The 14,228-nt window shown below is 47.1% G+C and overlaps 1 long non-coding RNA gene across 2 annotated transcripts; it reads left to right on the top strand.

Moving 5' to 3' along the window:
- The first annotated feature begins 255 nt into the window (after nucleotides 1–255).
- On the top strand, nucleotides 256–13,951 carry LOC112918453 (uncharacterized). Of its 2 annotated transcripts, XR_003234691.2 has the most exons (3): nucleotides 256–408; nucleotides 10,659–10,839; nucleotides 13,113–13,951. It is a non-coding gene; the product is annotated as an uncharacterized lncRNA (long non-coding RNA). The 2 variants fall into 2 exon arrangements; XR_012000751.1 differs by lacking the exon at nucleotides 10,659–10,839.
- The last annotated feature ends 277 nt before the right edge of the window (nucleotides 13,952–14,228 follow it).

Raw genomic sequence — 14,228 nt, 5'->3', positions numbered from 1 at the left:
AGGTAATTTAGTCTCCAGGGTCATTTGGTTCCGCCTCTTGTTTGAGCAAAGTCTACCAATTTAACATGGAAATGAACATTACTATCCACTAGGGGCCAAGCTAAACCAAACATTTAATTTTGTTACAAAAGACTATTTTATTCCAGTTGAAATTACAAAATTCTTTTTTGTTGTTGTTCTCAATTTTTAGCCTATTACATGATGTGTCCTATTCAAAGCTGTCCTTGAGTTCTCTAGCTGAGACAGAAAGACACAGTTCAGCCATACAAATGTGCAGTCGTTATGAAAGACATGACTGCATCTACTCATAGAAAGGCAAGTAGTGCACTCGATGACCGCCTCTCCAAGACAGACACAGAAAGAGATGTCACTCCTCAGACAACAGTGCCTTCAAAAGATTTCCAAAAGGTAAACTAAATTTGGCTTCACAATATTCATGACTACCCTTGTCCACTTTTTGAGCAAAGGAGGATGGGTTGAATTTGATAGGTGCCTAGGTCAGTTCTCAAAAGATAATGCCTTGCCTTATGTCAATTTATTTCTAACCTTTCTGAAGATATAAAATGTCCTAGGATGCCACCTTATTAGTGGAAAGTGAGTAAAGGTTGTAAGTGTTGTCCGTGTGGGATGGCAAATGCATGCCTGGATTTGAGGGCATTTTTGAGGGTGGAGTGGTTTCTATCTTGGAGCTTCTATAAATGAGCATAATAGTTTTCAGAGCAATCAGGACTTACCTTGTTGAATGAGACATAGCATTATACAGTCCACAAAATTCAGATCAAAGAGAAAATGATATTTATTACAAATGGATTTTTTCTATCCCTTCTACACTTCAGGTAAATTAGTTCATTAAAAGGAAATACTGACTCAAAATAGAGATGGAACAAAAAAAGAATACGTGGGACAAGGTTTTACATAGATGACATAGTAAATAAGTGTTTTCTGAAAGGCATACAGAAATTTTCAAAGAGTTAGACAGATACCGTACCTTTCAGCATCTTGGACTCATGCAACCTGACTTCTCCTTTAGAGAAAGCTGTGTCTTCCTGCCATGAATTCAGAATATTTTCTCAAGTGTACAAATTCCACAAGCACAGGCTCGTTCTGGACATAAGTAGACTGCACATCAACTTATGGACTCTGATTTCGTAAGAACCCAAGAACTTCTCTCCTGAGGCTTTCAGAACTGACTTGAGCTTCCCTCTGGGCTGATTGTATTCTCTCATGGAGTTCTTGCCTCACTTCAATCCAATAGAGCTGTCATTCTCAACAAATCTCTGACCAGTTTGCCTTTTCTTGCACTCACCTGCGGTTTGTCCATTGCAGGATGTGGGGTGGAGGGAGTCGGAACATTTTAGGCACTTTAGAATGCCCTTGACAGGCTTCACCATACCTCCCTAATTTTATTTCTCCTACATCTCAGCAGCAGCAAGGTAAACAAAGGTCTTACACTGGTGTCCATCCAAATCATTCACCACTCTCCACAGTTTGGCTTAGCAAATCCCGACCCTATAAATCAGGCCCCTCACAGGCTGGCACACAGTATATGCACGATAAGTATGTCATTGATGAATGAAGGCATCAGGGGGACTCAGAAGACAGCGGTCTTCATGGCACCCACTTCCGACTGATGCCCACAGGGCATCCCCTGGAACTTAGAATCTTACAAAATCCCCTTCCCTCTTGTTCCTGAGAACACTTCCTGAAAAAGTTGGCAAAATATATCCATTTTACAGCTATGAAATTTGTGATATAAAAAATTTTTTCGATTCCTTCTTTTCATCGAAAAGGGGTGCTTTTTCTTTTCTTTTTTTTAAATATTTATTTATTTACTTATGATATACAGAGAGAGAGAGAGAGAGAGAGGCAGAGACAGAGACACAGGAGGAGGGAGAAGCAGGTTCCATGCCAGGAGCCCAACATGGGACTTGAACCTGGGACTCCAGGATCGCGCCCTGGACCAAAGGCAGGCACCAAACCGCTGAGCCACCCAGGGATCCCCAGGGGTGCTTTTTCTTATACAAAGTAACATCTGATGTGTTTTGATACACCATTGTTTAATCTTCTATCTTTGCCAGATGGATTCTCAAATATCCTTGGTTTTGTGTGTTCAGTATGTTTGTGAAAGCGGTTTCTAGAAAGAATCTTTTTGCCCTAGGGAAAAGGTAAAATATCAATGTTTGTGTAAAATTCAACATGTAGGAGTATCTTTTTGTCTGGTTTTATTTCTGCTTTTTATTGAAGACAAATAGCCACACACACACACCCTTTAAAAAAAGTTTGAGACTAGTTTTCTTCAATAAGAGTATTAGTTAATTCTGCGGCTTATTAAGATTTCCTTAGTTATTACTCATTCCTCATGCTCACTGTTCAACTAGTATATTATCATACATATAACAATATGTTTATTCAGTGCCAAGCTGATTACAAAAGTACTACACTAAAAATAAACTTGTTATTTGGTGACTGGTTTTCTTTATAAATTTCTGTGTTTGGCATCTTCAGACTTTCCAAAATATATGTGTGTATCAGAAAAGCCATTATTCTGTGTCTTTTTTAGTGTGACTTCCTTTTAATATTGTACATATGTTGCATCTTTGTTTTATGAAGAAATAAGTACTTTTAAAAATAGACATAAAATGTATTTTTATCACCTTATTTTTTTTTTAATTAATGAAATCGGATATCCTAACAGAAAGGCAAGAGTACCAGACAAGAGACTGTCTCACATTTTAGTTCATTAGTCTTTGGCAGAGCCCAACCAAGGCCAAATTCACTTAGGATAACCAATAGCTATGAGCATCTCCACAGAGTCAAGTAATCAATGGATATGCTGGATTAAAGTTTTAAAAATTTTAATATTGTAAAAGGTGTTTATTTATAGGTACCATTGTGAAGTAAGGGATCACTTTAAAATATATCAAATAAAAAATAATAATTTAGCTTCATTCTACTTGATGTTTATAACTAATCATGATTTTGTAAACTTGCTTGTAAAACTGTGTGCTTTCGGGATCCCTGGGTGGTGCAGTGGTTTGGCGCCTGCCTTTGGCCCAGGGCGCGATCCTGGAGACCCGGGATCGAATCCCACGTCAGGCTCCCGGTGCATGGAGCCTGCTTCTCCCTCTGCCTGTGTCTCTGCCCCCCTCTCTCTCTCTGTGTGACTATCATTAAAAAAAAAAAAAAATCCTAATGGCTTCTCAGCCCTAAATTTAAAAAAATAAAAAAATAAATAAAAATAAAACTGTGTGCTTTCAAATCCAGAAGGCAAAGCTTAGCTAGAGTAGAAAACTGTCTCTACCCACAACTTTCCTGCACATACAGATTTTTCCAATAGGCAGCAGTATTTGTAAACATGCTTTGAACTTCAATAAAGCTGCATGATATTTTATTTTCCATGAAAACTTTTACACTCTCTTAGGAAGCTTAACCAGAAAAAGCGTCTATGTATGGCCCAATTCTAACTGCTGATTTGGTTATGAGTACTAAATTTTTGACCCAAAGTTTGGTGATTTTGAGTTGAAATCTTGACCTAAATAGTATATCAATGACCACTAATATAAAAACATATTGGGGATCCCTGGGTGGCTCAGCAGTTAACACCTGCCTTTGGCCCAGGGGGTGATCCTGGAGACCCCAGATCAAGTCTTACCTCACACTCCCTGCAGGGAGCCTGCTTTTTCCTCTGTCCCTCTGCCTGCGTCTCTGCCTCTCTCTGTGTGTGTATCTCTCATGAATAAATAAACAAAATCTTTTTAAAAATTAAAAAAAAATTAAGCAAGGTAACTTTATAAAATAGGGTTCCATTAAAAATATATATTGACAATTATATTTGTGTTTTGGGCAAAAAAAAGCATGTTGAACTTTACAATGTATGTATAGTCTGAACAAATTAGTCTGCAAGAGTATGCTTAATAAGAAAACTTTTTAAAATTCAAATGCTATGTTAACATTAACCAAAATGAGGTGACTAAATCTTGCTATTTGAAAAATTCTAGGTGTTAATATTGCTTTCCAAGATACCAAGAGAGTTTTTTTCAGTTAAAATAGAACTATGACTTGAGAACCGCGGAGTTCGCGAGTTTTGATTATGAATGTGATGGTGGCATTTATTTAATTTACTTTAAATACAAAAACCTACCTCACTGAACATCGCAGAATTTTCTGCTCTAAAGGTAGCGTCCTTTTTTGGTGTCCGTAAGGCAGAAACAAAAATGATGCAGGAGGGCAGCGGCTTAGCGCTGCCTTTGGCCCAGGGCCTGGCGCTGGAGACCCGGGATCGAGTCCCATGTCGGGCTCCCTGCATGGAGCCTGCTTCTCCCTCTGCCTGTGTCTCTGCCGCTCTCTCTCTCTCTCTCTCTCTCTCTCTGTGTGTGTCTCATGAATGAGTAAATAAAATCTTAAAAAAAAAAAAAACATTTAAAAAAATGATGCGGGAGTCTGTGATGAGAAGGAGCTGTGTCCCCCAGAGCCCTCAGGTGGACAGGCCTTGGGTTAGGAGACCTTGGATGGCTGTTCGGTCACTATCGCTCTGTGGCTCACTATCGTCGCCTCGGCCTGCAGCTCCCCAGCAGCCCCCTAACTCCAGCAGCCTCCCTGCTCCCCAACAGCCCTCCTGCCCCCCAGAAGCTCCCCTGCTCCCCAGCAGCCCCCTGTCCCCCAGCAGTCCCCTTGTCCCCAGCAGCCTCCTGCCCCCCAGCAGCTCCCCTGTTCCCAGCACCCCTTCCTCCAGCAGCGCCCCCATGCCCCAGCAGCCCTCTGCTCCCCAACAGCCCCCCTGCCCCCCAGCAGCTCCCTGCCTCCCAGCAGCCCCCTCCCCCCAGCAGCCCCCTGACCCCCAGCAGCCCCCCGCCCCCCAGCAGCTCCCCGTCCCCCAGCAGCCCCCCTCCCCCCAGCAGCTCCCCGCCCCCCAGCAGTCCCCTGACCCCCAGCAGCCTCCTGACCCCCAGCAGCCCCCCGCCCCCCAGCAGCTCCCCGCCCCCCAGCAGCCCCCCTCCCCCCAGCAGCCCCTTGCCCCCCAGCAGCCCCCCCCTTCCCCCAGCAGCCCCCATCCCCCCAGCAGCCCCCCGCCCCCCAGCAGCTCCCCGCCCCCTAGCAGCCTCTTGCCCCCCAGCAGCCCCCCTCCCCCCAGCAGCTCCCTGCCCCCCAGCAGCCCCCCTCCCCCAGCAGCCCTCATCCCCCCAGCAGCCCCTCCCCCCAGCAGCCCCCTCCCCCCAGCAGCCCCCTGCCCCCAGCAGCCCCCTGACCCCCAGCAGCTCATCCCCCCAGCAGCCCCTCCCCCCAGCAGCCCCCCTCCCCCCAGCAGCCCCCTGACCCCCAGCAGCCCTCATCCCCCCAGCAGCCCCCTCCCCCCAGCAGCCCCCTGCCCCCAGCAGCCCCCTCCCCCCAGCAGCCCCCCTCCCCCAGCAGCCCTCATCCCCCCAGCAGCCCCTCCCCCCAGCAGCCCCCTCCCCCCAGCAGCCCCCTGCCCCCAGCAGCCCCCTCCCCCCAGCAGCCCCCCTCCCCCAGCAGCCCTCATCCCCCCAACAGCCCCCTGCCTCCAGCAGCCCCCCGCCCCCCAGCAGCTCCCTACCCCCTAGCAGCCTCTTACCCCCCAGCAGCCCCCCTCCCCCAGCAGCCCCCTCCCCCAGCAGCCCCCTCCCCCCAGCAGCCCCCCTCCCCCCAGCAGCCCCCCTCCCCCCAGCAGCCCCTCCCCCCAGCAGCCCCCTGACCCCCAGCAGCCCTCATCCCCCAGCAGCCCCTCCCCCAGCAGCCCCCTCCCCCAGCAGCCCCCCTCCCCCCAGCAGCCCCTCCCCCCAGCAGCCCCCCTCCCCCCAGCAGCCCCTCCCCCCAGCAGCCCCCCTCCCCCCAGCAGCCCCCTCCCCCCAGCAGCCCCCCTCCCCCAGCAGCCCTCATCCCCCCAGCAGCCCCTCCCCCAGCAGCCCTCATCCCCCCAGCAGCCCCTCCCCCCAGCAGCCCCCCTCCCTCCAGCAGCCCCCTCCCCCCAGCAGCCCCCTCCCCCCAGCAGCCCCCCGCCCCCCAGCAGCGCTCGCGCTCCGGCTCTGCTGCCCGGTCACGGTCACTGTCCCCGGCGCCCCAGGTCAGCCCGTCTTGGTCTCGCTGGTGCCGCAGAAGGAAGGAGGCCCTGGTGTGAGCCTGAGGGTGAGGCGGCGGCGGAGGGCTGAGCCCGGAGGAGAGCCCCCAGCCTGCCCGATGCCTCAGCCCTGCCCCCCCCCCCCGGTTCCACGCTCCCCCCTCCCCGCCGGCGGCCTCCGGGTGGGCAGCGGGCAGCGCAGCGGCCGTGGGGCGGGCGCGGGCGCGGGGGACGAGGGGGCGCCGAGGAGGCTCCCCGCGGGCTGGCCCAGGTCCAGCTGCTCCGCCGAGTGGACCGGGGACCCCACGCGCCGGGCGCCCGCCAGCCCGGCTGCACCCTCGGGACCGGGGCGCGGGGGTCCCCAGGGGCCTGCGACCTGGGGCGTGCGCATGCACGGGCGGCTGCTGCCTCCAGCCCGCGGGGCCCTCGGGGGCCCTCGGCTCCTCCCAGCCGCCGCGGCCTCCTCCTTCGCAGCCTGCCGGCTAGTCCCCGGGCCTGCCCCCCAGCTCCCCGGGGCGCCCTCCTCCCTCCCGCCCCGACGTTCCTGGGCCAGGGTCCCCGGAAGCCCCTCCTGCCCACCCCAAGCCTTGCCCGACTTAGAGGTCTCCAGGACTCGAGCACCCCACTCCTCGCGAACCCTGACCCCGGGCCCGGTCTGGTCTCCGGCCTACGGTCACCCCGGTCTAGGCCCTCGCTGTGCACGCCCCCACCGGCCGTCTTGCTGCTGATGTGACCTCCGTGACCCCTTCCCTATCCGTGCCCCCCCCTTCCCCTACAGGAGTGGCAGCAGCTTCAGGTATTCCCTTCCCTGCAGTGTCCCCACTCCCACCGTCCTGGTGACTGCGGGGGGCTCAATCTCGTTGGGAGAGCTCCGGATTGCAGGGACTGCCGGGGCCCAATCTCTCTGTGTGTAAACTGTAGGGACCATGAAAAGAAAATCACTTCGATTGGATTTTCCACTAAGCCAGCAACAGAGATTTGAATTGGAAATTAAATGGATTTTTCCAAAAGTTAATGTATTTCTTGGCCACCTAAATTTGAGGACGGAGATTCAGGCTCCCCACATAGGGAAGCCAGGAAAGATTTCTTTCACATTAGAAGATGAGTTCTAGGCAGGAGGGACGATATTCGTTTTGTGCCCTGTTTCCACAGTGGCATAAAGTAGGCAGTCAACTAATAATGGTTAAATAAATGAGTGACCGGATCAACACATTAGCACAAATGTCATTATTAAATTAGCCAGTTGTTATCCAGCAGAACAAATACATTTTGAGCCCAGGAAAGAAAATCTCCCAAACATCGAATGACAGGAGATAACCCCGCAGCGCACTGCTTACCCTGGGCCACAATTGTGCAGTGTTGGGGAGGGGGGACGTGGGGGGCAGGAACCTTCTTTGAACCTGCTGTTGGATATGGAGGTGGCAGGGGAAAGGCAGCATGGGGTAAGGATGCCAAAGACAGATTTGCTCTAAACTCTTAATGATTTGATGCAAGGAACGCTTGGAAAGAGGGCTACAAAAGGAGACCTTGGAATTTTAGCCTTGTAAAGATTAATAACTTGGAAAACGTGTCCAGGTTTGCAAAAGTCTGTCTCTTCAGCTGAAGCGCTCCCATCTCATCCCCTTCCTTCCATTTGTTCTCACTCGTTCCTCTTTTGAGCCGATGTGAGCTCAGAGGTTCTCCATCATGCACGGGAATCTAGTTGGGCAGTTGTAGCTGGTAAAGCTTTTAGGAAAAGCCCAGAAAAAGATGAATAGAAAAAAGGGCTCTGTCTTTCGTGCCTCCCAGGCCCTAGGGGGCCCGCTACAAACCCTTTGTGCCCAGTGCTGTCTGCATTCTTGCAACTGCTCAGCCAGCTGAGACAAGGACCTTTCCAGAACTTGTACTAGAAGGTCATCTGAAGGCCCTGAAATAATGTCACAGTGCTGATCTTCTTCCTTTCCATGTGCTCAGACCCTCTTCCATCCTGACCCCCACCCCTTCCTAGGGAAACCCACCAATATCTTCTCTTTCATGAAAGGGCAACAAATGATCAAATAATTCACAAGACAAGCTACAGCTTGCAAGGAGGTATAATTAAAAGGTGTCACATATTTACCAACTGGCTCACCTGTAGCTTAGCATATGGGACTGGAAAAATCCTTCACTCTGCTGGAAGACTCCAGCCGCCTGCTGAGAAAACCGTGTCAGCCTGACAGCGCCTGGCTTAATTACTTCAAACTTAAAATAATTAATAAGTTCCTCATTTCCAACAGGAAAGCACTTAACGCTGTTCAATAAAATAATTCATAGCCTACATAACTTGATACAGCTAGAAGGAATTGCTTTTGGGTTTGTTTGTTTTGTTTTTTCCTGTAACTTTGGGTAGGTTATCTGCTGCACGTTGAAATGATATGTTCTTGCTGAGCCTCCCACAAGAATGTGAGTTCTGATCATTACATTTCTTCTAGCAAACCCAGTCGTCCTCAAATGCACCAGGGAGAGCCTTGCTTTCTCCCCACCCTCCCCTTGGCTAATCCTTCTGAGTCAGGTTTCATTGTGAAAGGTCAGAGACTTTCAGGCTCAAAATCTAAATATATGCTCAAAATAAATACAGAAAGAGGGTGTGAGAAGGTGATTGAATGAAAGAAAAGATGTATGCTAAGGAGGAGAAACCCCAAAAAAGGAATCCTAGTAAAAAAAAAAAAAAACAGCAATGAAGGATGGGCCAAATGGGCCTAAATTTCACTTTCTTCTAGGGCTCAATGGGCTTTCCATCGGGCTTTCCATTAGGTATCTCTACAAGTGGCTATATGGGTGCCATGGAGGCGCAAGGCAGCAAATCTAATTTTAAAAATTGTTTATAAAGAGCTTTTTTAGGCTGTAAGTGAAATTTCTTTCAAGGAGAAAAATCTTGCTTGAAAATGCACAATGGAGAGCAAGAGAGGAAACTGTGGTTTCTCAAGGGTTATACTTTTGATATCTGCCTTAAGTATTTATTCCATCCAGAGTGGGTTATTTTTAACACAAAAGTTATTATTCTGAATTCCATAAGGCTATTAAAAGTTGGAGGGTAGGGCAGGAATAAAAGGGGAGGTGTCAGCAGGGCTGGCACCTGAGACCAGCGGAGAGGGCCTCTGTCCACTGGAATGGGGCTATTTCCAGTGACTTGGGCACAGTGGGGTCCAGGAAGTAGCCTGAGAAGCCCTGGCCCTGCAGCTCAGAGGAGGCAAATGAGATTAACAAACGGTTATTATTATTAAGTGTTCTTAAGCAAGAAGGCAACAGTTTCTAGTGCCTCTTCCCAAAAGATCAGCGATCTGTCGGCAGCGAGGCAGAGACCATGACATTGAAAATCCTTACTTAAACCTGATTTGTTTCAAAACTCTGCTAGCTCCTTCAGGGAAACAAATAAACTGAGCAAAAGCTCTCCTTTTTATTCCAAGGAATATTTTTTTTTAAGTTGAGATGGATCCACAGATCTTGCCCAGGAAAGGTATTCTTACTGCCCCTTCCTTTGAGTTGGACGTAGTGCCTGGTTGCCCTCCTGGGGGCCTGACCGCAGACCATCAGAGGAGCCCCCTGGTGTCCCTGCACATCCACAGGCACCGCCGCAGCACGGCCCCGAGGCCGTCCACACAGGTGAGGAATGCCACCTTCCGCTGACGGATGAAAGCACAGAGGGCAACATCGGAGTGTGGCCTGGCATTGTTTCAGACAGCAAGTTGGGGGGGTGGGCGGGGAAGCTGACTCATCTCAGTCTCTGGATACCTTTTTCATTATGATCAAAACATCAAAGCCCAGACTCTTGCCTCAAGAGGGGAAAAATGTCTACTTTCGACAGAACCGTGTATTAATAATAATAATAAGTGTGCTTCAAATTGTCCAGGGAAGCAAAAGTTTACCCCTTGCTATAGTCTAGGGTTCAAACACCAGGGCTTCAGCAACAAACAGCTCAAGGTTGAAGCCCAGCCCTGCCCCTCACTACCTGCATGATTTGGGCCATGTCGCTTACTTTGCTCAAGGTCATTTTCTTTATCAATAAATTAAAAATACCAATAGGACCTAGTGCTGTTCAGAGGACTAAATGAGATAGTTTGGTAGAGTGCCTGGTATAAGATAAGGGAAATACAAAAATGCTAGTTATCCTCACCACCCTATAAATCCAAGGGGCAGGATCTATGTCTTTACTGTTTTTCATTGTAATTCTGGTACAGACCCTGGCATATGGTTCATGTTCCATAAATACTTTTGGGATGAAAAGAAGAAGGAAAAGGGGAAGAAGGAAGAAAGGTAGAAAGGAAAGAAAAAAGGAAGGACAGACTTTGGAAAAAAAAACAACTCTAGTTCCAAGGCAAAAAGTGAGAAGCATTCACAAATTGTATGTTGGCCTAGACTATGTATTAGTAACAAATAATATATACATGCTTATTTCTTAATCACAAAACCCCCCTTGCACATGCAAGCAGCAGGTCAAGAATCCATTCAGATGCCGTGAGGTGGCACTGTCCTCTGAGCATGTGTCTTCTAGAGCATTCGTGGAAAAGAAAACAGAGCTGGGGAGCCGTGTGTCACCCTAGGAGTGACGTACAGTGTTTCCACTCAGATCCAGGGGCTAGGACCAGTCCCATGACCTACCCAGGTGCCAGGGGAGGAGGGAACAGAATTTGCCACGTACTGAGGGAGGAGAGGGGAACCAGACATCGGGAAGCACCAGTAATGTCTACCACACCATGGATCCTGGTACCAAAGTCTAAGAAAAGGCAACTGGCAAAAAGGATGTATAGGTAAATATATTTTGGAATGAATCAACAAAAATAAATATGTTAAATGATCTTGATTTTTAATTTTTAAAACAATTTTTTATTTAAATTTTATTTTTTCAGAGGTGGGGAGGGTCAAAGGGAGAGGGGGAGACAATCTTAAGCAGGCTCCGTGCCCAGCACAGAGCCTGACACGGGCTCACAACCTTGAGATCATGATCCGAACCAAAATGGGGAATCAGACGCTTAACCTGCTGAGCCACCCAAGCACCCCAACCTTGGTTTGGTGTTTTTTGGGGGTTTTTTTTAGCTTTTTTGCTTAATATCATAAGGCTTTTCACTTGATATTTGGTATGTGCAGGTGCATAGTAGAGATCTTAAAAAATACATTACAGTGTGAATTGCATTAAACCCTTAGCTTCCATCCCTCCCTCCTTCCTTCTCTCTCTTACACACACATACACACACACACACACATTATAGCACACACACTTTCTCAAACTTTAGTTTATGTAAGAATCCTCTCTACTCATGTAAACCTGGACCCTAAGACAGTGACAAATGTTTGTTGAAATCTAACATATACTGACTGACAGGCAATAGCATGTTAGGCATGGACAACCTTGCCACGTGTTAACTGCCCTGAAGAAAGCCTTCATTCTCACTCCAGTGGCTAAACACAACCTGGAAGCTTTGACCTTGAGCTATCAGTTGACTCGGACCAGCTCAGTATATCTAAGACAATTGAATTATGACAGAGTTTTTTTCTTTCAGTGACCTAAATTCAATGAAGATAGATACACGATTAATTCACTAAAATTTACCAGTATCCAAATTTGGCCAGAATAACCCAGATGTAATCTGCTCACAGTCCATCTCAAGACTGTTGCATAACTTTACTTTGTAGGATTCTTGGACTAGAACTAGTCTCTTTTTTTGGTCATAAATTTCTAAGCAGACTGTCAGAACTTTTAATGTCTCAGATTAACATACTGTAGTCAAACTCCACACAAAGAGTTTTAGCTGGCCTCACTGTAGTGAATAAACAACTTCCAAAATCTCAGCGACTTACAACAACAAACGTGTTGGCAGACGTTGGCCACTGCAGGTCGTCTGATAGGACTTTGTTCAATCTTCTCATGCCAGGACTCAGTGGAGGGTTAGGGTTATGTTTTGAGTTAGAAGCAGCTTTTGGTTGAGACATGCTATTCTCACAGCAAAGGCAAGAGAGCAAGAGTGCTGATGCAAACACCAATGCTTCTTAAATGTTCTGCTCAGACGTAACAAGCGTCATGCCCATTGACGTGCCATTGGCCAAAGCCAGTCACACAGCCACGGGATAGAGAGGTATATTCCCCTGCCTCAGGACACGCTGCAAGGAACACACACAGTTCTCTTGTTATAGGAAGGGGAGTGAATATTTGAGAACAACAATACAATCTACCACGGTAAGTAACCAATACTGAATCTTTCTCATCTTAATATCCCTAGGGCCTAGCACAGGTGTCCAATGAATATTTATCGAATCGCATTGAATATTCATTGTATTGAATGAATATATCATTTCGGTGTAAGTCAGTCATCTGAAAGAAAGAGTATTTTATCATTACATCTATCACCTCTATTATCACCAAATGATACTTTTTAATTACCCTGTATACCTAGCATTTACGCCGAGCATTCTACAAGTAACCACAATAGATTTTATTGATTACTTTTAGTAGTTCAACAATCTGAAAAAGAAAAAATGATAGAAAATAATGCTAAGGTAGACATTAGCATACATACTCATTTATTAACATATAAACTCACAATTTCCTTCTTGAAAATACTGTTGATGATGCCAATCAAACCCTGAAAAGGGGGAGACTTGTTCCTTGGAGCATTGTCTCTGAGATTTAAAATTCTATTTCTTCTGTAAAATTGTATTTCTTCTGTAACAGTTTTGGAGGAAACACCAGAAATAATAGGAAAGATATGAATGATTCCCTCTCCATAATGAATTTTGGAATTCGAAGTTGTCTTGAATCCGTTGATTTTGAAGGCAGTCACTGAAATGGTTATGAGGTACAAGTACAAAATGAAGATTGCGTGCTCAGCCTGAATGAACCCAAAATAGGATAAAAGTTTGGCATAAATTTGGAGAAGGGTTGGTTATGCTGCTTTGGGATAAAAGTTCAGGCAAAATGAAATTCTGAGGCTCTGGCAACCTCTCTTAAGGATCTGGGTACAGAGGCTACGCTACAGCACACTTCACTATCACAGAAATCACTCATTTCAATTTGCATCCGTTTCAGGAGCTGGTCACGGGCAAATTCACACATCCAGAACCTGGCTTTTCCTCCAAGATACCAGTATGCTACACATTACATTACAAGAATCGGGGCTAATACCTTTATCCTGTAAAACAATGCAATCCCTTCCTAATTGTAACTGGAAATTGTACCAAAGTTATCATTTGTGCTCAGTGAGTTTGTGAATTAATTCATTATGCTGTTAAAATCCCAGCGTCTCTTATCACCTGCCGCTTTGAAGACTCCGGTTGCATTACCAGCGCTGCCCCATCAGCTGCCAACTGCATGAGCTGGAGGCGGCTAAGAAGTGAATCCTTGAGCTGAGAAATTCCACCTAGGGGAGGAGACGCAGCTTTGACTTGCAAACATGGCCCAGGAACCCAGCAGAGCTATCTGGAGAACCACCTGAATCATCGATCCATAAAACCATCATGAAAGTCAATGTCTCCTCCAGCACAGATCAGAGTCAGGCTTAGATGAAATGCCGTCGGTAATGATAGCCCTGTTCTCTGAGCGTGGACAAGACTAGGGATCAGTTGTACCTTATGTGAAGGAAGCCTTGTGCAAACACTAACCTGAAAATAGTAGTCAGGAAAGCCAAGCCAGCCTTTGTTTTGAAATCCTTTCCTAAATATATGTGACTTCTGCATTTAAAGTTTGATGTTACCTTTGAGGAAATAAGCCAGCATCGCTGATTAAAAGAATATTTATTTTCTACAATGCCACCATAAGCCGCATACATTTGCCTGGCTGCCAAGCGATAATTAATTTCCTAGTGTGCACTGCCTGTCTCGAGACTTCCATGGAGCCACCTAGTATTTCTCATTAAAATGAATCCTGAAGGCACTTTGTTATTGTTTAGTCTCAGAAAAATATTGACAAGGGTTTTCTTTTTCCCTCCATCAACATCATTGTTTTATAAATGTTAAGCGTGAAAGAATTTTTTGCACACCTTTGAAGTATTCCTTATCAATAATTCATTCAAAATCACAAAGGAGCAAAATAGCTGGGTGGTCGAAACCGTAGCAATGTTAGGAAAATCACAACTGCTTTTAAATCATCAGAGTGCTGAGATAAAGCTTCGTTGAAGGCACAGTAACATTCACAAATCCATGGGTT

Source organism: Vulpes vulpes, chromosome 3 (assembly GCF_048418805.1).
Source record: "Vulpes vulpes isolate BD-2025 chromosome 3, VulVul3, whole genome shotgun sequence".
Classification (NCBI taxonomy): domain Eukaryota; kingdom Metazoa; phylum Chordata; class Mammalia; order Carnivora; family Canidae; genus Vulpes; species Vulpes vulpes.
This window is presented reverse-complemented; position numbering and strand designations above follow the sequence as displayed.